The sequence below is a fragment of the Oreochromis aureus genome, linkage group 3 (genome assembly GCF_013358895.1).
Source record: "Oreochromis aureus strain Israel breed Guangdong linkage group 3, ZZ_aureus, whole genome shotgun sequence".
NCBI classification, from domain to species: Eukaryota; Metazoa; Chordata; class Actinopteri; order Cichliformes; family Cichlidae; genus Oreochromis; species Oreochromis aureus.
The window spans coordinates 34,890,959-34,913,452 of NC_052944.1; the positions used below are offsets into that span (position 1 = coordinate 34,890,959).

At 41.9% G+C, this 22,494-nt stretch overlaps 1 protein-coding gene across 1 annotated transcript in view; it reads right to left on the reverse strand.

The window, feature by feature from the left end:
- Nucleotides 1-22,494, reverse strand: part of htr2cl1 (5-hydroxytryptamine (serotonin) receptor 2C, G protein-coupled-like 1) — a 198,616-nt gene that overhangs the window by 75,860 nt on the left and 100,262 nt on the right. The window contains exon 4 of the mRNA XM_031726936.2: nt 20,891-21,013. The gene's annotated coding sequence lies outside the window, so the exon portion shown is untranslated. The remainder of the gene's footprint in view (nt 1-20,890; nt 21,014-22,494) is intronic.

A 22,494-nucleotide genomic window follows, 5' to 3' on the forward strand; every position in this document is an offset into this window, starting at 1 on the left:
CGACTCAGACACAGAGGAGATGGATGGGGTGATGGCCAGCATACTGTTCATATCACACGGAGCGCTCACACAGGGACAACTAAGTAATATAAATGTTCATTACAGAGCAGTTTTCTGCAGCATCCATTAGCGCTGATGAGGGTCTTCCTCTCTGTCAAACAACTGATGCATTCTCTCCCCTTTATCTGCCCTCATCTTTCTTTCTGTCCATCAACACTTTCACTTCTTCTCAGGCTCATAACTTGTGTGATTTAGCTGTTTGCTCAGACTGAATGAGCAAATAAGAAATACACCTAAATGTCCACAAAAAGGAAGAGATGAATGAATCAAAGACCTAAATCGTTTTTTGCAAAAGTGAAGGCAAAATTGTTCAATTTATGTGAGACAGTTTAGTAAGATATGGCTCCTGTGGAGACATCTGAAGGGTCTCAGTTATACAGGGGGGCACTGAACAATGGCGGGACAATTTCTGTCCCATCCATCAATTTTTCAAATAATCCAACAACTAAAACATACATTTCCTGTGTTTAAGTTACGCCTCTGTCCCGAGACAAAATGTAAATACACACACAAATATGAATTAGCTCTTGAGAAACTTCCAGAAATATATATTTTTAATTTTCCCAACGTCTTGATAATCAAATTGCTTGTCAAATAAAGGAATAAAAATAAGCTATAAATGAAACTTGTTTTAATTTTGCTGATGCGTGTCTCTTACAATTGATAAAATCGTTTATTTTTAAAGAACAGTATTAATATACTGTATTTTTGGGATTATAAGGTGCATTTAGTGAAACAAAACAGTCAGATAAGTCAAACTTTACTCAACTCATCCTTCTTGCTTCCTCCACTTCCGTACCATTGATTCATTAATGCTGAATTCTCTCGCAGCTGCTCTATTCCCATGTTGTTGCAGTATATTATTGACTAACCTCGTATTGTAGATGGATTATCTCAGTTGTTCTTCTGACTGAAGTTTGGTCCGTTTACAGCATCCTGCCATGCAATTGCATTTGTCCCTAAACCATCGGGAACCCTCACGTTAACTTTTATCGAGTGGAAAAAAGTTAGCATTCATCCTCCAGCTTCACTGGGTTTATGTTATGCTAACATAGCTGTGTTGCTAGTGATCACATAGCTCATCATTATATACCAGCTAGTCCAACTTCAGTAACCCTACAAAAGTCATTGCTGTTTAGTTTTCTGTCTTCATTTATGTTGGAAGTGATAGCAGAGATGTATGTTTTCATTTTTTCAGAAATCTCTCAGTCAGAACATGATATATCATGTTTAGGTGGAAACTAGCGAGCTAACTTCCTGCTAACAACTCCGATAAATTTAAAGCAGCAACGCTGATCGTTTTATTAAAGATGAAAGAATTTAGACAGTTTTTAACACTCAGTGTGCCACAGTGTTCGTTTGACTTTGGGACCTAAAGCGGAGTTTGGACCCAGATTACTCCACAAGGCTCCAGACTACGGTAGCCGTAATGCTCTGACAATCCATCAAGCGGTGCAGCTTTGTAGCTTGCCAAAGTCGTACTAAAATATTTTTTGACAGGTTTCTGAGCGCCGTGTACGGTGTACCACATAAAATCGGTTCGAGGTCACTATGCACAACCAAAATTCATACATAAGGCAGGATTATAAGGTGCACTGTCGATTTTTAAGAAAATTAAAGGATTCTGAGTGCGCCTTATAGTCCACAAAATACCGTACTGAAAATTGTGTCCCTCAGCATACATGCACCCTTGTTACTGAAACCTGTTTATCCTGATAAAGGAAGAGCCAAAAAAGCACTAATACCATGGGCATGAGCCAGATTGGAAGTTGATTCAGGAAATTTAAATTTCTCACCTCTTTCACTTTTGTGTCTGTGATATTGTATGTGCTCAAAACATTACCCGATCTTTCATAAAATCTACTATTAACTTGGATTAGCTGCTGTTTCATGAAAACGAAGTGAAATATTTACTAGGATTCAATTTTACAATCCCAGGAACTTATCCAGACTCTCGTGTTTTTCTCAGAAGGAATGAACAATGCCTCAAGGATCTGTGAAAAATTAATGATTCTGTTTTGGTTTCATTGCTCACTAACGTCTTGAACGTAGGCCTTTTATTTTGTAATAAGTGTAAAGAACATGCCATATGATTCATATATTTCTCTTCACATGTTACACACAGTCAAATCACACATAGTATTTATTCAAGATGATGTAATTAGCACAGAGACTTCCACCTGACAGCTCTGCTTTTGTCAGATATTAAATTGGGTGTACTATATAAGTTGCGTTACAATGGCTGCACATCTGCAAGCCTCTTTGCAACCCACCTAAACCAATGGCAGTGTTGGCATTAATTCCTGCTCTGTTCTGTGCTCGGGTGATAGATACATATAATAGATTATGTTACTGCAGATGGAAACAATCTCTTGTGTCTATGGCGGTCATGTTGAGATAAATTTGTTTGGTTGTTAAAAACAAACTGTCCTCCTGTGACATGTTGGAGTTTCAACTGGCTTCTGCCAAATGAAGAGTGTAGCTGTCCATATTATTCCCAGCACACAAATGTCCACAGTGCATTAATTTCTTGCTGCCAGATTGTAGCAAATGCCCACCGGACACATGAGTGTCTCAGCTGTGACTTAAGGCTGGGACATGCTTCAACCAAATGCAAATTGGCAAACACCTACGAGGGTCACCTAGAGACAGTCACACGGCTGTTTCTTTTGTGTAATTTGTTGTGTAATGCTCTACTTGCATAACTTTGACTGCTTTGTTCATCGTCATTTCAAACCTGCCACTCAAATGTGATTCACACATTTCCATGCAGAATTTGGGGTTTAACCAATAAAACAAGACTCACTGTGAAATGGTTTTTGTCTTCTTGTTGCCTTTCCAGGAGCATAATTCCACCCTTATGACCAGTTACTTGCAAAATCCAGATTGCACCAACTTTACAGCCTGGTATTAGGAAGTGCTGAAACAACATGTTTAGCTTTTGACATGTCATTTCACACCATGGTGGGTGGCCTAACCCTCACCTATACCCAAACCATAGCATTTCCCTGTGTCATTCAATGAACAATATCTGCTGCACTGATGTTCAGTTTTTGGATTGTTGGATCTACTTCTAACCCACGCATACGGACACGTGACTGACCAGCTGCAGAAGTGACAAGCTAATAGCAAACATGTATCGACAGAATTACATGAATCGTGATTAAAACACACGCTACCTTCCATCTTTTTCTCCCTCACCATGAACCCTCAGCTTCTTTTAAGCGCCTCTCAGTGCAATCCTCGGCACGTTTTGGTTTCTGTTCATTTCTGCAGCTGTTGCCTCACAAACACTTCTGTTGTGAGTGAGGTTTTCTTTTTTTGTCCTACATTGTGTTTTATTCAGCTTCTGTTGTGTTTTGTGTGCTTTTGCAGCCAGTTTTCTTAAGTTAAAGTGCAACTTTGAGCTCTCAGGGCCATGAAATCCATTAAAGGTTGACATATTTTGAAAATGTTGCACAGTTAATAGACATTTCATTGTACAACACAAATACAGATTTTTAGACATCTTTAGATCTCTCACCTTCTCCCATTTGCTAGTGTCCTATTTGTCTTTGTCCTGGCATTTGTTTAAATTAATGTTATCTGCATGCCACAGTTTGATGAACAAGGATGGTAGCGTCTTTGCTTGAACCCTACACTCTGCCTTTTCCCTCTCTCGTTTCATCTAAAGAACACCAGGTGAGAAAAAGAGAGAAAGGCACGCGTGTAGTGGTGAGCACGACAATACTGGAGCCTTCACCTTCAATCCACGTCCTTAATACTGGTACACAGCACATGCCGCGTAGGTGGCATTTGATGAATCCACTGACGTCTGTAGTTTCATTGTGCTGAATCCTGTCACTGGTCACGTTAACAAGGAGGGAGACTGGGAGCATAATGAGAAAAGGGATAGATGAAGACAGAGAAGGAGCAGAAAGCAAAGGCAAAATAACGTTGTGGCCAGACAACAGTGGCTGGCGATTACAGCATGAGCAGAATTACTGCCACTGGGCAATGAACTGGTTGCTTTGAAGACAGGGACCAAGTCCCACTCGCAGTCAGTTGCCATCTTCAAAACGACTCTGATGTGTTAGGAAGTCAATAAAATGGCCATAAGACAAAATCAGTCTGGTATCAGTTTGTGACTGATTGGGGTCAAGTTGGCAATTAGATGCAATCTGTTGCTGCGGGACAGCAATTTAACTGCATATATAGGAATACGACCAGAATACAGCCAGTTGAGATGAGCCCTGTGTTTGTGTTTGTGAGTATCACGTTTCTGTGTTTGTAAATTAGGCAGCAATTATAAGCAAACCTATCCCAGTCTGTGTGAGGGCGTTTTTACACCTATAGCTCACTCTCTCTAAGTTTTTAAGCTTGCAGCTTTTCACGTGATTTGGTTTCTTTTCTCCCAGAGAAAACTCCAACTGAACCAAAATGCTTCACTACAAACCATGTGAGAATATTCAGTCTGCTTGTTGGCCAGGCTACTTGCTAGCCCGTACAGACCTTTGCACATCTGTAGTACCCTGTTCCATGCCAGAATACAAAGCATATGTGGCTAGGGGATGTTTTTAACATCAATATTTCAAAGTACACCTAGTAATTGGATCAAGGTCGGATTACGTTTACAACATAATTGAATTGTTCTGGAGTTAATTTGAAACGGCACAAATAGAGACCACCTCCACTGAAGTGTCTCGATCCACACCTGAGTGCGATTACTGTGTTCACATCTGCACAAACGCATCAAGAGGGAAAACAAACCAGAGTTCAATTTAAACAGACTAAACACTGCAGGTGTGAAAACACCCCAAGGATGACTGCAGTCTGTCCTTAGTGTTTGGAGACAGGCTGCCTCCCAAAGGGCAACCTTTTGATCAAAAGTAGTTGCCCGGAGGTTGAGTGTTGACTGGTCAACTTCTGGGCATCCAGTATGTTGGCACACTACTGGCAATTAGTGTATGATGGCAAAATCACCGGCTTTTTACGTAGTCACGAGGAGGTGTGATTGAGCCATCAGAGAGACTTTCTTTAGCATAGTAGTGCTCCAAAAGGAAAATGCAAATACCCTAAATCATTCGTTCACATGTTTTGTGTAATTTATTGCTTTTCCAGGATTTGTAATTTAGGTCTATCACTTCTTACTTAGTTAGGGTTGACCTTCCTGTTGCTTTTGCTGATTTCCAATTTCTTTTCTGGTAAATAGATGCCTGGAAAATATCTACAGATTTTGCCTGAAGGAAAACTTGAAGGAACAAAAGCAATCGTGGAATTTTAATGTGCATAAACTACTTAACCCTTTAAACCCTAACCTAATTTACCCTTTAAACCAGGGGTAGGCAACTCCAGGCCTTGAGGGCCGGCGTCCTGCAGGTTTTAGATGTATCCGTGATCCAACACAGCTGATTTAAATGGCTAAATTACCTCCTGAACATGTCTTGAAGTTTTCCAGAGGCCTGGTAATGAACTAATCATTTGATTCAGGTGTGTTGACCCAGGGTGAGATCTAAAACCTGCAGGACACCGGCCCTCGAGGCCTGGAGTTGCCCACCCTTGCTAAAAATGCTGACGGGTTAGGGTTTAAAGGGTTAATGCTGCATATTTGAAAAAATGCGGGAGAAACATGTACTGCCAAGAGCTGCGTGACCACCTTGGATGCTGTGAGGGAAAAAGCAAAAAAGAGAGGACAACTTTCCCAACTTAATAAGAGAAAAATATCAAGCCTGGAACTCATGTTTTCTCTGCCCATACGGTCTGTGAGCCGATTTAACTCCCCAGTTGTCTCGCTAACAGTGCAAGCCTGACACTAACAATGTCATCATAACATGTGTGGAGATTTTTCCAGTCCGAGTACAGAGAAAGACCTCGTAGTTCCAATATAAACAGTCGCAGACTTTCTCTTTCTGAGCATGGGTGCAGCTTCTGTTTCTGCTCATGGTCCGGTTTGGGTGGATTTGAGAGGGAATATTATGTGATACAGGATTATGTAAAACTGCCCTACGTTAGTAAGGGTGTGTGTAAAGCTCCTGACCCTAATCTGTAGGTTTACGACAGACTGTGTTATTACCTCTTCTTTCATTACTCTTTTGGCAATCTGTTGACAGGAACCTGCTGCACCACACTTACAGAGTCCCATAAAATTACTGGACTGCCCCGATCTGCATGAATTATTCTGAACGTGAGTTATTCCAAAGGAATAATCCATTAGGCAGGGATGATTAGGTGGCATGGAAATGACTGGATGCACTCCAGTTTTTTTTCTTTTCTTTTCTTTTTTAACAAGAACAATACACCGTCGCCTCACAATTAAAAGATGGTTTGTTTAAATCCATCAGCCAACGGGGACCCTTCTGTGTGGAAGGTGTCTGCATGTGTTCTCCGGCTTTTTCCCACAGTCCAGAAACTTTGACCACATGTGTGACTGTGTCTGTCTCTCTGTGTTAGCCCTGCAGCAGACTGACGGCCTGAGAACGTACACCACCTCTCCCCCTATAAAAGCTGGTGCAAAAAATAAATACATCTTTGCGTCTCTGGCTGTAAGACAATTTTCCTGCTGTGAGGAATGAAATGAAGATTTTTCAGGTCTATTTTTTGTTTTCAAAGTTGGTTTTTAAATATCAAATTCACTTTGTGTTTTTCTAGATTTATGCTCTGAGTGTAGCGCGTTGATCCACACCTTACTCAACATCCTCGGACTGCCTGACGTTAGCTTTGAACGTGTCCTTAAAGATTGTTTTGGCCCAAAGCATGGCGCTTCGTTTGTGAGCTGAAAGAGCAGAGTTCTTTTGAAATCTGAACTTATGTATTTGCACACAATGCCTTTGATTCTCTTTTGTTCCCAGAATAATAATAAAAAAGTAGTGTAATAATTACGGGTTACTAAATATTACCTCCTTATCCTCTTTAATGTTAGAAGAGCATACAGGGTGACACAGGGAACTGAGGCTACAGTTCACACATGCTCACTAAAGTTTGACTCTATCATCTGAATGTTGCAGCAGAAATCAAGACAGAGTTTGGTGTAAACAACACCAAAGCAAGAATCAATCCAGGCTTGAATCAACAAGGGCTGCTGGTGGTGGGGTAATGGTGTTCTTGCTTCTTGACTTGTGGCCTCTTAAAACCAACGTGTATCATTGTGCTCATTTAAACACCACAGCCAAACCTCTTATTGCTGCATCCAGCAGGAAAGCTCACCATGTCACAAAGTTCAAATCAGCTCAAACTGGTTTCTTGAACATGAAAATGATTTTACTGTCATGCAGCCAGAGATGCAAAGATGTCCTCCACCGTCACAGCTCTCAGTCCAATAGATCCAATAGTGCATCTTTGGGATGTGGTAGAACTGGAGATTTGGGAGATGTGTAACACTGCAGCCAAATGTTTGACCAGAATCTCTGAGGATTGTTTCCAGCAGCTTATTGAATCTGTGCCATGAAGAATAGAAAGACAGTGCAAATCTATCTATTACAAAAGCAAAGATTATATTTTAAAGGTTGCTGTAAACCTTACATCCCCGTATAAAGGTGACATCATAAGAAATAATTCAGTGCCAAGAGTTTTTCCTGATCATGGATTTGTAGAAACTTCATACAAACACAACCTTTATTATTTAAAGTTTTGAAAGTGTAGAACTCTCATGAATGCACGGCTCCTTTTCATGCTGCCGCCGCCCTCGCTGCTTTGTCTGCGCAGCAGATTAAGAGCTGAGCGTTTGTGTGGCTGTGCATTTCGGGCTTGTATTCCTTAGATGACTGATTTATAGACAGGCTCAACAAGCAAATTCTGTACAATCTGAGCACTTAGCAGATAGTAAAGTTAACACAGCTGCCACTAAAAACTGCACTGTGCTGTGCTCGGAGGTTGCTGCGATGACTCTACAAGGCACTGTTTCCTCTTGCCTGCGTGCATGTGTTTGCTAGACAGCAACACATCCATGGGGAGAAAAGACATGTTGCCTTATACAGACGTACAGGCAGTAATGTCAGAAACAAAGTTTTCACAGGACTCTCTGCAGTCCTTTGAAATACTAAGAACATCCTTACTGCTTCCTTGGGAATTAAGAATAGAAGTAGCAGCCAGCCAATTTATCATCAAGAAGGGTGAGCACCTCTATAAAATCAGAAGTTTTGGCAGTTTTGTGCTGTGGAGCAGTCAGGTGTGAGTTGACACAATGCTACAGTTTTCACAGGAGTGAACTCGAAGGTCAGACTGAGCAATGCTCAGAGAAACTACACAAAACCCAAGAGCTACATCTCAGCATGTACAAGCCTCAGTTAGCACGTTAAATGTCAAAGTTCATGACATTAAAAGCTTCGGTCAGCTGCTCGCACATGGGGTCGCCACGGTGGATGGATCCACACAGAGTACTGTTAGATGGTATTTGCTCTTTTTCTTATTATTTGCATATTTATCACAGGGGCATGTTCTAGATCATCAATCAAATTTCAATATTAGACAAAGACAACAGGAGATGAAACAAAATGAAGTTCTCAATAAGGATTTTGTTTATTTAGGGAAAAAAGATATCCAAACCTAGCTGACCCAATGGGAAAAATAATTCCACAGAGAAGAGGTCAAAGCTTCTCCACAGGGATGTGAAAGACGGACTGACTGCAGTTCTTTCTGCCGAGGGTGAATTTACTTTTACACAAAGTGTCTGGTAGGTTTGGATAGATAAAATGTGGTTGCAAGTACCTTAAATAACCACAGTAGCTGGCTAACAGGCAGTAAACGTTATTTAATGATCTGATCTTCCGTTTTTGTAATATGTTTATTAGACATGGATGAGCGATTATGGTGTGGAAGAACTTGGCTGGCCTGCACAGAGTCCTGACCTCAACCCGACAGAATTCGGGATGAATTAGAGCAAAAACTGTGAGCCAGGCCTTCTCGTCCAATGTGCTTCTGGAAGAATGGTCAAAAATTCCCATAAACACAATCCTAACATTCATATGTGTGTGAAGGTAGACGAGTGAAGCCTTTACCTTTATAAAAACACACATGCAGTAATAAAAGGACTACACATGAAATCCAGATGTTTAAAAGTTTCTGATGCCTACATTGCTAATTCAAAGGAAAAGCCTACCAAGTAAAAATAGAGAAAAGCAGATTGGACAAGATGGAGTCAGTTCATTTACGCCACATGTGAATCATCAAAACATCGGACTGAAGCTCTTTGATCAGCAGCCGTGCCGACTTTGTGCGTCCACGTTACATCCAAAGTACTGTGCTGTGACTTTTTCATGCTATTCAGTACAGATGAGTCTGGTGTTAGTGTTGCCGAGGAGACTAATAAGAGACATGCCAGCAATACAAACTACACAATACTCAGAGATGAACGGCATCCAATTTTCCTTCACCAAGAAAAAAAAAAAGCACACGCTCCTGAAAATTGGCTCCCTTGTTGCCTGAATTTGGTTGCAACAAGCAATGAAAGCATCACAGAGGATACAGCATATGCTGAAAGTTCATTTTTTGGCCACTTTTCACCTACATTCCCTTAACGCACACCGCGAGGGCTTCACGTTCATATTTAATGAGGGGCAGAGGGTGGATGGGCGGCAGCTTGACGGTCAACAGGGGAGATGCGTTCGATAATTTATGCTAACGACGCGGACACGGGGTGACCCTTCATCCCCCTCGTGACGGGGACCATCTCTTTTCCTTTTTCTCCCTCTTCTTTACCGCTCCCGCTCCCGTCTGAATTTTTCAGAGACCTTGTCCTTTCGCATTATTGCGAAGACTCTGAGGTGAAGAAGAAAGCAGAGTGAGTGGGAGGACCAGAGTGCACAGCTTTGTGTGTAAATGCACAAAAACTGCGAGTGGGTGTCTGTGCGCCCACACCGTGTGTGTGTGTGTGTGTGTGTGTGTAGGCAACCCTCCAGAGAGTTTTACTCAGCATTCTGACACAGCCCTTCACTCTCATACAGGAACATTATTGGAAACGAAACAAAAAGGACACACTTAACACACTCTCTCTCCTCTCATGTGCACTCGCATCCTTCCTGACGCTTTCTTGATGTGGCAGCCTCCATTATAAAAGCTACTTAAACCAAGTAGGGCTGACAAAACGCCCGGCAACCCCCCGCCTGGGGAGGAGCGGAAGAGAAGAAGGACTGAAGAGGAGGAGGAAAAAATTTTTCGGCCATTTTAATTGCAAAGCTTGTTAGGCTTTTTTTCCCTCTGTCGTTAGTGCCTTATTAGCATGTCATTAAAAAGCCAGGCGCTGTTTGATAGACAGCCTGGAGGACAGCAATTAGTTTGTGGGTATACGTGTGACTATGTGGTACTCAGACAGCCAGTACTTCATGTTTACTACGTTTTAAGATTAAGGCAAAAGCGCAGTTGAAGGCTGTTTCTAACCTGATCTTCCAGCATCAACTGCAGTGCATTGACTTATATGGATGTGCAGTTCTCAGTATTTGCCCACCGGTGAGGAATTTCACCCAAATGCAGGACGCTCACTCATATTTCTACAATTTGACACCGCTGTGGAGAATTCAGATAATGAATAATGGACTTTTTGTCACCGATAATATTCGCAGAATCTTGGCCGGCAGTCTTGGGGACATGCGTCTGCTATCGACATAAAAATTCAAGAGGGTGTGACGAGAGCTAATTTGGATTTGTGCACCCAGAGGGGGTGCGGTGATGGGCTGTCAACTGTGTTTCCCAAAGTTGAAAGGCCCATATACTCTGATTATCTTTCTTTTGGCAGCCTGTCAGGAGAGCTCGCTGTGGCTTGGGAGTCGCTAATTAATAAGTGATTGCCCACTTAAAGAAAAACACTTGATTAGAGGGAGGAACGCTTCCTAAACCAGACGCAGCAGCTGTTTTTGGTCTGCAGCCCTGTCAGGGCTGAGCTGACTAATGCTGCGTTTCCCTCACTGAAATGATTCGTAATAAGAGCACTTCCTCTGCAGTTACATTTTGGATACTTTTTCTTGGTATAGCAGCAAATAATTGCTGTTAAACTTTCTTTACAAGGAATTCAGCCAAGGGGAAAAGGAACATATATTCAGACACTTAGAAGCTGCTTTAAGCATGCATATTAGTAACACATTGGCTCTTTACACTCACCAGTGGTTTTATTAGTTACAATTTGCTGACTTAGCCTGTGGGCAAGGGGTGTAGCAGATAGCTGATATCTGAGTATAGATCAGCAGCAGACCAACTGTCTGTCACCAACAACCACAGCACGTTCAAACCACCTAAATCGCCCTTCTTCCTCATCCTGATGTCTAATTTAATCCTCAGCAAGTTGTCTTGAATTGCTGCCGTGTGATTGGTTGATTAGAGATTTGTAATAACAAGTAGGTGAAAATTTAATGACATGTATGAATAATGTAGTGGCTCTTTTAGAGCCATTATTGTGCATGACCAATCGTTTCCTGTTAATAGGCTTATATTTACTGCTCAATAAGTGGAAACTGACTGAGAAATTAGTTAAAGGGAAAACCTGACTGTTGAATATGACGTATTTTCACAAGAATAGGACAAAATAGCACAAGAAAAGTAAAATGCTGTATGCTGACTCAGAGCAAAAAAACAAAGAAAAAATCCCAATCAACCTGTCAAAACCTGATGAACACGCATGTGAAATGACGTCAAGTCCTGAAGGTATTTGCATTACATTCGCTGGCCAGAGAGTTGCAGAGCCACATGCTTGTCATCTTCTCTTCTGTACATATGCATTAAACACATCGATTATTGGCTATGAGCCCGAACATGAAGCAAACCATAAGGAACTATCATTAGCGATAAGAACAAGATTGTCACGATCTGCTGAGGCAGACCATGTGGAGTGCATGAGGAGAACCCAGGAGCAGACACAGGTGAAGAGACAGACTGAGTTCCAACAAAAGGCGAGCCTTTATTTCGGGCTGATATACGTGGAACATAAATGAAAGTGAAAATAAACCAGAGCCCAAAAAGACTGAAGAACTCTTCACAAGGAAAACTATGAATCAACTATGGTACTAAGATGACTATAAACCAACTAGGAAACTATGACGACTGTGACTACTATGACTATGAACTATGACATAGGATCTTTGAACTATGACTTGACATGGGGAAAATAGCACAGACGATCCGACGAAGACTGAACGGAAACACACAGACACACAAGGGGTGATCATGGGAAGTGGAAACATGAGGAAACAGCTGACACAAAAAATCATAATGAGACCACAGGGGAAGTGTAAACTAAGCACATAGAACATGGAAACAAGACTTTCAAAATAAACACCAAACATGACGGGATGCAGACAAGACACATACTTGACAACATGAACCACGCAGACATGAAACATGACAGCTTAAGACATGAACCAACAAGAAAGACGTAACCACAGGGGGCGAAGACACAAATGGCTCTAACAAGCAAAGAACTAAAACTAAAACAATCTCGGAACTAATATCTAAATGAACTTAACATAAACAATGATAAGGAACAGCATAAAGAATAAGGAATAAGGAAACTCAGATCCTAATAAATAATAGCAACAACCAGAACTTAACATATCTTCAATAACATAAGTCAACAATACAAACTGAACCCAAAATGCTGGATCACAGACCCAGCCCATGACAAAGATGTCCTGGGGATCCATGTCCCCAGTGCGGGTACGGGGTAATCCAAAGGCCATAAACCTGTTGTAGCACTACAATGACTGCATTATCATCATGAATAGCTTACGGTGATAATTAAGGAGATTAGCTTGTCCTGGTGGGTGCGTTAGCACCACAGATAGTGTTGGACAGCCTGATTGCACAAGGCATAAATTTAGGAACTTGGGTTACTCAGAGTTTATTCCCAAATGCCCTCAGACAGGACTGCTCATGCTCATGGTCTCAGCTGGTACTTAAACACAGTGGCAGCTGCTACAAATACGTGTCGGGGTTTGAGACAGTCCCACTCCCACTGCAGCGTCAGCTTTCTGGATGGAAAAAAAAGCTTAATAATCACTATTAATGGAAGGGTAGCGTCAAAGTACTTCGTGATGCACTTTGTACCTCGGTTGGCCGAAAAGCCACCGCAAACATAAAGGAAGATGCAGCAATTGCGATGTCAGAACTACCCTCAGCCAGAGTGTTGTGACCCGGTCATTAAAAATCAGTGCATCAGATGCAGCTCTTGAAGAAAGTAGGTACAATTTACAGAAAATGACTGTCTCAAGTGTATTAAGCCATAATTGAGCTGAGTGAGTGAGAAGTGAAGTGGCTCTGCGCTAAGCGAGTGAATTGGCTTCTTGATGATGAGCGTGATGCTGTCAAAGTGGCAGCATACGGGCAATGCAGGCGAGCACAGAGATCCAGCGTGGTGCAGGAAGGATTAGCAGAGCTTAAAAGGTCTTGCTCGTGTAAAAATAAAAGTTCCCAGTTATTCTTCTGTTCTTATTGTTTTGACAGTCACCATATGTGAAGCTAGTTAGGATATAAAGCCGCCATGTTGCATGCAGATATATCTGGAAGAGACTGTCTTGAGTAAATTAATGCACATCTGCATACACTCATTGTGATACAGCTCCGTGTTTCAGATCAATCTTTTTCCTGTGCACGTTCTTCCTTCCACCAGCGACTTTCCCCACACAGGTATACCTCATCGTCCTGCAGTATATTAAGTCCAGCTCTTCCACCCACTCTCTGTCAAATTTTTCCATTAAGTGTAGCAGTAATAACAACTACTTTTTTCTCTGTGGTTTCCAAACTCTCTGCACTCCACATTCCCGCGTGTGCCAGCCAGTCAGCTTTCTGGAAAGTCCTGCCAATCAGCTCCTCGCCTTTTTGAACCTGCCGGTCCACTCTGCACCTGCTCCTTCAGCGTCTGCCACACATCTCCTCGAACACACCACTCACACTTTATGGGTTCTTTTCATCACTCACTTCTACATGTTGCTGTTTGAAGCATGAGAATGTGATTAATTTAATGTAGAAAAACAACTAAAAGATTTAGTAAAAAAGCATTAAAACACAAAGTGAGTTAAACTTCTGAGATGATCTGCCTGCTTAGGAAACATAACCTGCGGCATATTCAGGTTGCAAAGTAGCATCCAGTGTCAAGAGTGTGGAGGAGACACCATCCTAAGGCTCAGGATCTGCTGCTTTGTGTGAGGAGGAATAGGAGGCGCGCCCCGAGAGACGTGCAAAACGAGCACCGGGGGGTTACTCACGTGCACGCTTCTGATCGACCCGTCAGGCGCAGACTCCATGAGGTCCTGACGTCCTTTAGTGGGACCTCTGCTCACATACCCAGCACCGTGTGGCTTGATTGGCATTCACCAACACAAAGGAGGACATGGCTCCCCACACCGTCACTGACCCACTGCCAAACCCGTCATGCTGGATGATGTTGCAGGCGGCTTAACAATCGCCACGGTCTCTCCAGACTCTTTCATGTCTGTCACACGTGCTCAGCGTGAACCTGCTCTCATCTGTGAAGAGAACCGAGCTCTGATGGCGGGCCTGCCACGTCTGGTGTTCTGTGGTGAAGGCATTTTGCAGAGCACAGCAGCCGTGGCAGGAATTTGGCTTGAAAGGATGACTTTAAACAGTATTTCTACTTTTTTACTCTCTAAATAGTGAGTCTAGTGCAGGGGTAGGCAACCTTTCTGATGGCGAGTGCCATTTAAAATTTCCTCAGAAGTCAGTGTGCCATATGATTGCATTAGCAATAAATTTAATAACGCTCTATATGAACAGTTACACATTATATAGAACCACTTTATAGAATTATATTTGTTTGCAAATGTTGGCAGCTATCAGCGAATAGTTATCAGCTATTTTGAAACAAAAAAAAGACACTTTTTATTCATAACAAGAACTCCATAACAGCAAATGAACTGTACAACAGAAAATACAAATGCTATTTATGGTCTCCTCACAACAATGATAAGAAAAATAAACTGGTCAATATGGCATGTCTGTTAATACAGAGACACACATGTTAATGTGATCTCTGGTCTCCCGCTCAGAGACACAGGTCTCCGAGTGTCCAGCATTCAGACGGCTACCTGAGAACACTCATGTGAGAGAAAATCTGCTCACACAGATATGTAGAGCCAAATACTGTCAATAAGGCCTCTGCAATGTTCTGAAGACAATTAAACTTGTCAGGTAGTGATGTCCGGCCTGTGAAAATGCAAGCTCCATGAACACGCACAGCTGTGGATTCCAGCTGCTTCGATGTCGCATTAACTGGCATTAACTCAGCCAGTTAATGCGAGACAAATCCAGCTGCTCATTAAAGATTTCTGGTTTAATCAGAAAATAAAACATTGGTCCATACACCTGAAAGTCCCAAAAATGCATTGTGTCTCGAGTCTCTGGATGCATTTTGACTAAAGACCGCCCCCAGATATTAAAGTCATAAAGCCTTTGAATGAAAACAACGCTGTTGTGACAGTGATGTACACTGTCTTGTTGGTAAATGTATGATTTCTATTCATTTTACGTCAGATAAAAACTTTGGTTGTAAGCCTCAGATAATTATTTAATAACAGCAAGACAGTTTAAATGAGAATAAGAAAGTATTTCTTTGTGCCCCCCTTTCCCTGTTAATGCCCTACCTGGCCCCCTGGCAAAACTTTGCTAGACCTGCCCCTGCACAGTTACCACCTGTCAGCTACATAAAAAAAGGATCCTGGTGTTATTTGTCTCTCAGAAACAGTTCATAACTTCCCTTCAACTCATTCATGTCACCTAAAAGGTAAACCTGTTTCTCCATCACCTGTTCAGCTCTGATGACTCGGTAAGGACATCTCCTGGTTTCATCTGCATGTTTCCCTCTCACCAGATATACAAACCATCATGACCAGCAGCTTTACAGCTGTGGCTCCAGAAAACCTCAGCTGATACTAGAAATTAATATGAAATAAATTAAACAGCAGCTGACCAAGCTTAAACGTGCTGCTGTTGTTTAGTGCGACATCCGCTGGATTCCTCTTTGTGGCGCAAAGTGAGCGATAAACAAACAAGAGAGAAAAGCTGATCAGCTGATCATTGATCAGTTTCATGATTGAAGTAGCAACAGAGAGAGAGGGGAGAATGAGAGGAGAAGAAGATGCAGCTGTGCAGCAAAGACACAATAACTCCAGCTTTGTGTCTTTTTCCATCCTGGCTGAAGTCCGGGACAAACTGTGTTCCTTCTCAGCTCAACACAAAACGCGTAATAATTTCTCTGAATGCCGGACGATTCCGTTTGTACGGGACGGTTGGCAACTCTACTACCTAACCTTATGAATAAAATAAAGTTCACTATCAATAAAATCATAACACCCGCCCAGCACTATATAAACTCCGTCATGCTAGCTAGCACGCAGTACGAGTTATTGTAACTGACTGTAAAAAGTCAGCACAACGAAAATAAACTCCACCTAAACTTGGTTTATATCTGACCCAGATAGACTGCAGGTCATAACTTCTTACCTGAAGTTTAGTTCACCTGACGCTCCGACCGGCGGCTTCCTCGGGTCTCTCCTCCTCCTGCCTCCCCTTCCCTCATCCACCTGCTGGCCTCCTCCACTTGTTAATTTTACTGAATCTGTGGAAGCTCCGCCATGGCCAACACCAAACAACTGAGTTATTTTTACACACCGACCAGCGTCTGGCCAATCCACCACCAAAAAAAAAAAAAAAAATCATCGGGCCACCGAGCAAATGTCCGGTATGCCCGATGGCCAGTCCAGCTATGGTCGTGCGTGCCATCAGTTAACCCTTCGCGTGCCAACGGTGGCACGCGTGCCTAGGGTTGCCGACCCCTGGTCTAGTGTAATTTCAAAATGAACAATAATATATGTTTTTTCTTAATGTGACCCTAATTCTCCTCCGTAGCGTTAAGAATAGGTGAATCCGAAATATTTTTGACACACGAAATATTTCCACAAATTTTATACGTTTGGTGTGCCTTAAGGTTGAATTTCTAACAATCAAAAAGCTGCACGTCAAACTGAAAGGAAATTAACATTAAATGAAGGGAAAGTAGCTTAACTAGACAGAGGCGCACTCTTCCAGAGGTAATCTGTGTCAAAGCAGTCTGTAAGTCCCTTGGGGAAGTTCACCGACTCACACACTTTTTTTTTATCAGATGGATTCACACTTCATTGTGGTTGATCCCTGCAGCCACACACATACACACACATGTTGCCCCTGCAGCTACAGTGAAGAGGTCATTACGCTCGGTAGCTCTGCTGCATCAACAAAACAAATCGATTCTGGCTTTAGGATCAAAGACATTGTGAAAGCACATGCGTCTTTATGCGTGTAAATACATCAGAAAGGAGAAAAACGGGAGAAAGTGGGACATGAACACATGCGGAGATCCATCATGAGAGGTAATCTGACCTTCGTGCTCTTTTGGAGAAGGTGGAGCGAAGGAAGAGAAAGAGGGGAGCGGAGTGCCAGAGAGACTAATTAACTTGAGAGACACGACCTTTTTCTCCTCCTCCTCAACAGAGAACATGCATGTGTTTAGTATATATGTGTATTTTGTACTGATATCAGGGCATAGTCATCACTGACAGATGGGCACATGACACAATGTCTCATCATCACATGAGAGCTGCAGCACGAGAGGCAGTGAGGAAGGAAAAGAGACACTCAGACTCTCTGACTTGTTCAAACACCAACTGAAAAATACTGTAAAATGTCAGGGTATGCATCTCTGACTTCTGTCTCTGTAAAAAAACAATTTTATGTGTCAGAAGAAGGTATGTTCTTTTGAGGAGGCTGGTCTCTCTAAGGTAGAAGGTGCTTTTTGGTTGGAATTTTTTTAAAGCCCAAAATTTAAATATTACAGGAAAACCAAAAGTCCTCAAGTCAGGAGAATCAGGCATAATTTAATACAGTTTACCAAGAAATGCAAAGCTTGTTTAGTCAGCAGTGGCTTTATGGATCTGTGGCACTTGCACCTGATGCATAATTAAGGCAAAATAATGTGGTGGTTAATATGTAGTCTCATTAACCCTTCAAAGCTACAAACATACATGCAAAATTACTGAAAGTTATTGAAGTTACACTCATAAAGCCAGTTATTCTTTGCACGGAAATTCAATTCAGTTTTCATTTTCAGTTATATGGCACCAAATCACAACAACAGTCACCTCAAGGCACTTTGTATTATAAGGTAAAGGCCCTGCAATAATAGAGAGAAAACCCTACAATCAGACAACCCTCTATGATCAGGATAAGAGACAAACTGTGGAAGAGAGCCAAAGATCAACATCATGACAGTCAGTAGAATCCTAAGACTCCTATTAAAGTGTACTGATTTATTGAAAAGTGCAAATATTCATCTAAAAACGTTATAAAAGGGAGAAACAGAGTTTTTACAATATAAGAAGCTTGAAAGTCAATATTTGGTGTGACCACCTTTATTCTTCAACACAGTCTGAACTCTCTTAGGCAGCTTTCTTGTCATTTCTTTAAGTAGGAATAGTTCTCCAGGCTTCTTAAAGGACATTCAAAGCTCTTCTTTGGATGTTTCTGCCTTTAGATGATCCCACACTGCTTCAATAATGTTGAGGTCCAAGATCTGGGGAGGCCGATCCATGACTGATGGTGTTCCACTCTGTGATTATCTGTCCATGTCTTTACTACACTGACAGTATGCTTGGGATCATTGTCATGCCGTAAAAACGAAACGATTAAATTTTTTTAGGATGTTATTGCATTGTGAATCAAAATCTGACTGTACTTTTCTGTTTTCATAATTCCATTCATTTTAACACGAAACTAAGCCTCAAACCATGACAGTGCCTACACCGTGTTTTACAGATGGCTGTGGACACTCACCGTTGCCCCTCTCTCCTGACCTTCTCTACAATATTGACGATGATTTGAATCAAATCTTTCACTCCGTCAGACCTTTGGTGATGGATCACCTGAAAGAACTGGCACTTTTCGATCCTTATGTCAGGTCTGTGCAGGAATATTTACCCCTTTTTTTAAAAACATTTAAAGAAATGGGAACATGTGCTTTTGCAACAGGCTGCTGGTAACAAAGTTGCTAAAGATACAATTGAAAAATTGTTCTTTTCTAAGTTTTTGTTATATGTAGACACACCACTGGTTAATCCCTGAGTTAGGATTATTCCTGAGATGATCAGGTACAAGGACTGGACTGAAAATGAGTGAAAAAGGGATAAAAAAAAAACTTTCAACAACTTTCAAAAAACCTGGAGAACTATTGCTCACTTTAAAGAGGAGAGGGGTCATCCGGCTTGTTATTAACACTTAGTTCAAAAAGCCAAGATATCTGATGGTATGAGGTCGCATTAGTGCCTATGAAATTGGCATCTTGCACATCTGGAAAGGCTCCATCAGTCCTGAAAGGTATACACAGATTTTCAAACATCTGCTCCCATCCAGATGAAATCTATTTCAGGGAAGGCCTTCCATATCCAGAAGGCAATGCTAAACTGCATCTAATACAACAGCATTTGTTGCCTCATGAAAGAAAAAAATGTTAGAAAGACCCAGGACTGTTGACCAGTTAGAAAACTATTAGACAAGAGTGGAGCAACATTCCTCTCCCAAAGGTCGAGCAACTGGTCTCCTCATGGCCAGGGAGGCATAAGTAATTAAATTCTTTTACTTCATTGTATCATGAAAGAAACTTTGCACTGATTAAAAAGCCATTCTACTATTCCTTATCTTAACCCAGGCCCTTGGTAACTAGGGGATTATGCCAGTAAGGGTCTCTCATGCCGTGGCATCAAAATGTGGGTGTGCTTTTTCCGAGTGACAGACACCAAAATGTCACCGAGAAAGTGCAGTGAACACCCACTTATCAAATATCAGCAGACACCACTTTGCTAACTAGCACACACTCCAGCAGAAGAACAAACCACTGAGCTAATTAATGTGAAGTCGTCAAAGTTGGATGAAAGCTGCAACTTTCCCAAAGTGAAAGACAGCCTGAGAGCAAGACATGCAAACAAAGAGAGAGCGGAGGGAGTGAATTTGTGTGTGTGCGTTTGTGTGTGTGCGCAGTCCCCTTAAATAGACTCTATCGGATGCAGCGAGAGACGAGAGGAGACAGGGGTGAAAAAGACGGAGGAAGAGAGGGGAAATCAGGCATTCGGAAGGGAGATAATTAGCAAAATATGAGCACATGTGAGGGGGACATGTGAGAGTATTTACTTATTGTATATCCGTCTATGTGTGTGTGTGTGTTTCTTTGTAAGTGTGTGCATGCCCTCACGTGGGAGTTTTGCTGTTCAGGGACAGATGGTGCCACATAACACTGAATGTTGATGTTCTTTGTCTGAACCCAACACTAAACACGCCTACAGCATCTCTGAGCCCTGCACAGCTTTGACTGTATGACACTGGATTGTGAGAATAGTAGTGTTTACTTGCCCGTGTGTCTCTGTGTGTGTTTGTGCGTGAGTTCTTTACACTCTAGAGATTTTGGGCTGCTTCAGATGCAAGTTGACAGTCCCTTGAAAAATGTGGCAAAACGTTGGTCCTAGATCCCACTGTGAGACGCATCCAAACGATACATAGCCTGTGGCAAAATTCAGATTGTGTCAGGTTGTTTAAGACTGAGTTCTCACACCGCTACGGCCCACATCTACAAGCAAACACTATAAAAATAACAAAAAATGTGGGCATAATGCCATTTCTGAAAAACACACACAAACACAAACAAAGCTGTGAAATCTCGTATACTTCCTGTTTAGATCACAGCATAATGACTGACCAGCCAGTCAGCGCACAATCTGACGCACTAATATGACTGATTGAGACTGAGTCTAAGTTTATTTTCCATATTTATGAATAACTGAACTGAATCCGGTCCCGTTTTGTGTTGGTATGTGTGTGTCGGTGATGTACTCACCCGTGCCGAATGCTGTTTTGATCTTCACGCGGAACGGTCTCCCACGGGTGAACAGCCTCAGCGTGCTTTCATGTGTGCTTTGGAAACACTGAAGTGTCTAACATCTGACTTGTGCTTTTCAGTCTGGAAGAGAAACAAATGGTGGATAAATTTAGAATTTGAGAATCTAATCGGTGCCGAGAGAGTTAAAGGCTCCGCGTGATTTTTAAAAAACAATTTTCATTCATTCAGTAATCCCAGATGGCTTTAAGAGCTGTCACAACGTCTTGCTGGAAACAAAACATTCTTTTTTCATTAATACAAACAAATATAGCAAAACAATTGCGATTATTGAAAAAGGGATTTGTAGCTCATTACAGGTGAGTAGTCTTGTGAGGCCAAGTTGACATGTCTGTATGGTGTGATTGCTAGTTCGATACAAGTCATGTCTCGCTTGGGATTAAATCTTTAAACCACTCAAATGTCTCTGAAGGTTCTCAATCATCTTGGTAATTGTAGTCTAAGGTCATCGTAGTCCCGTCGAGGTGGCTCTTCTACATAGAAGAGCCACCTCGACGGGACAAGAGTCGGCTGTCCATCTGCATCTAAAGGACAAAGGTCACTCCTTCGAGGACGCCAATGTTCACATTTGGGACAGAGAAGACAGATGGTTTGAAAGGGGAGTGAAAGAGGCCATTTATGTCCACTGTGAATGACCATCTTTGAACAGAGGCGGTGGTTTACAACACCAACTGTCTGCCATCTATAATCCAGTTTTGAGATCCCTTCCCAGACGCCTTAACGCCCACTCACATCCTGGGCCATCTCACCTCAGGAAATCACATGTAGGGTGGGGCCAGGTTTCACAATGAGCTCACCTGAAAGCTTGGCTGGTTGTGACCTACACCCGTTTTCACACCTTGGCTCAGGTGATTAGGTAGAGGATCATCAGGGGGTCCATGTCCCTCTTTGGGGGGAAACTCCCACAGGGCTTAAATCTGGGACTCTCCACCATTTGACGCTAGAACTGAAGAAGCTTCTCGGATGAGAGGTGAAACGTCTCCAAGAAACTTAAAGAAGTCCAGACGCTTTTCTTTCCAAGCTCTTTAAATCACTTTAATGCACAAAAAACATTTTATAACTTTTTACTTATAGCTGATTTTTTTAGTGATATTCTGTCTCTCTCTATTAATAAAATCAGAGACTGTTCCTTTGTAAGTGAGCAAACTTCATCAAGGGATTAAGTCATTATTTATGATGCAATGTGATACGTGTGGCAGCAGAATATCTCTCACCACCTGTTTATTGAAGTGACTTCCATTTCCATGTTTGACTTTATTTCATTTTCATGTGCTCTTTAGTTTAACATATGTACCGTATGGATCAATTTTCCAGGTCACCAGGGTGAAGGTCTTCAGATTTTATATGTACGAGCATTAGAGACCTCCATCATAATATGGTTTACTTTCTGTTTATTGGTCATTAGAGTGGATAATGGCTATGATAGTAACAAAAGGGCGGCAACTAGCCTCTCCATGGAAGTAATTCGAACTGATAATTGCTATTCGGTGGAACAGTAACATTCAAAGGAGCTGCTTCTTTATATGTACAGCTAATATTGACCA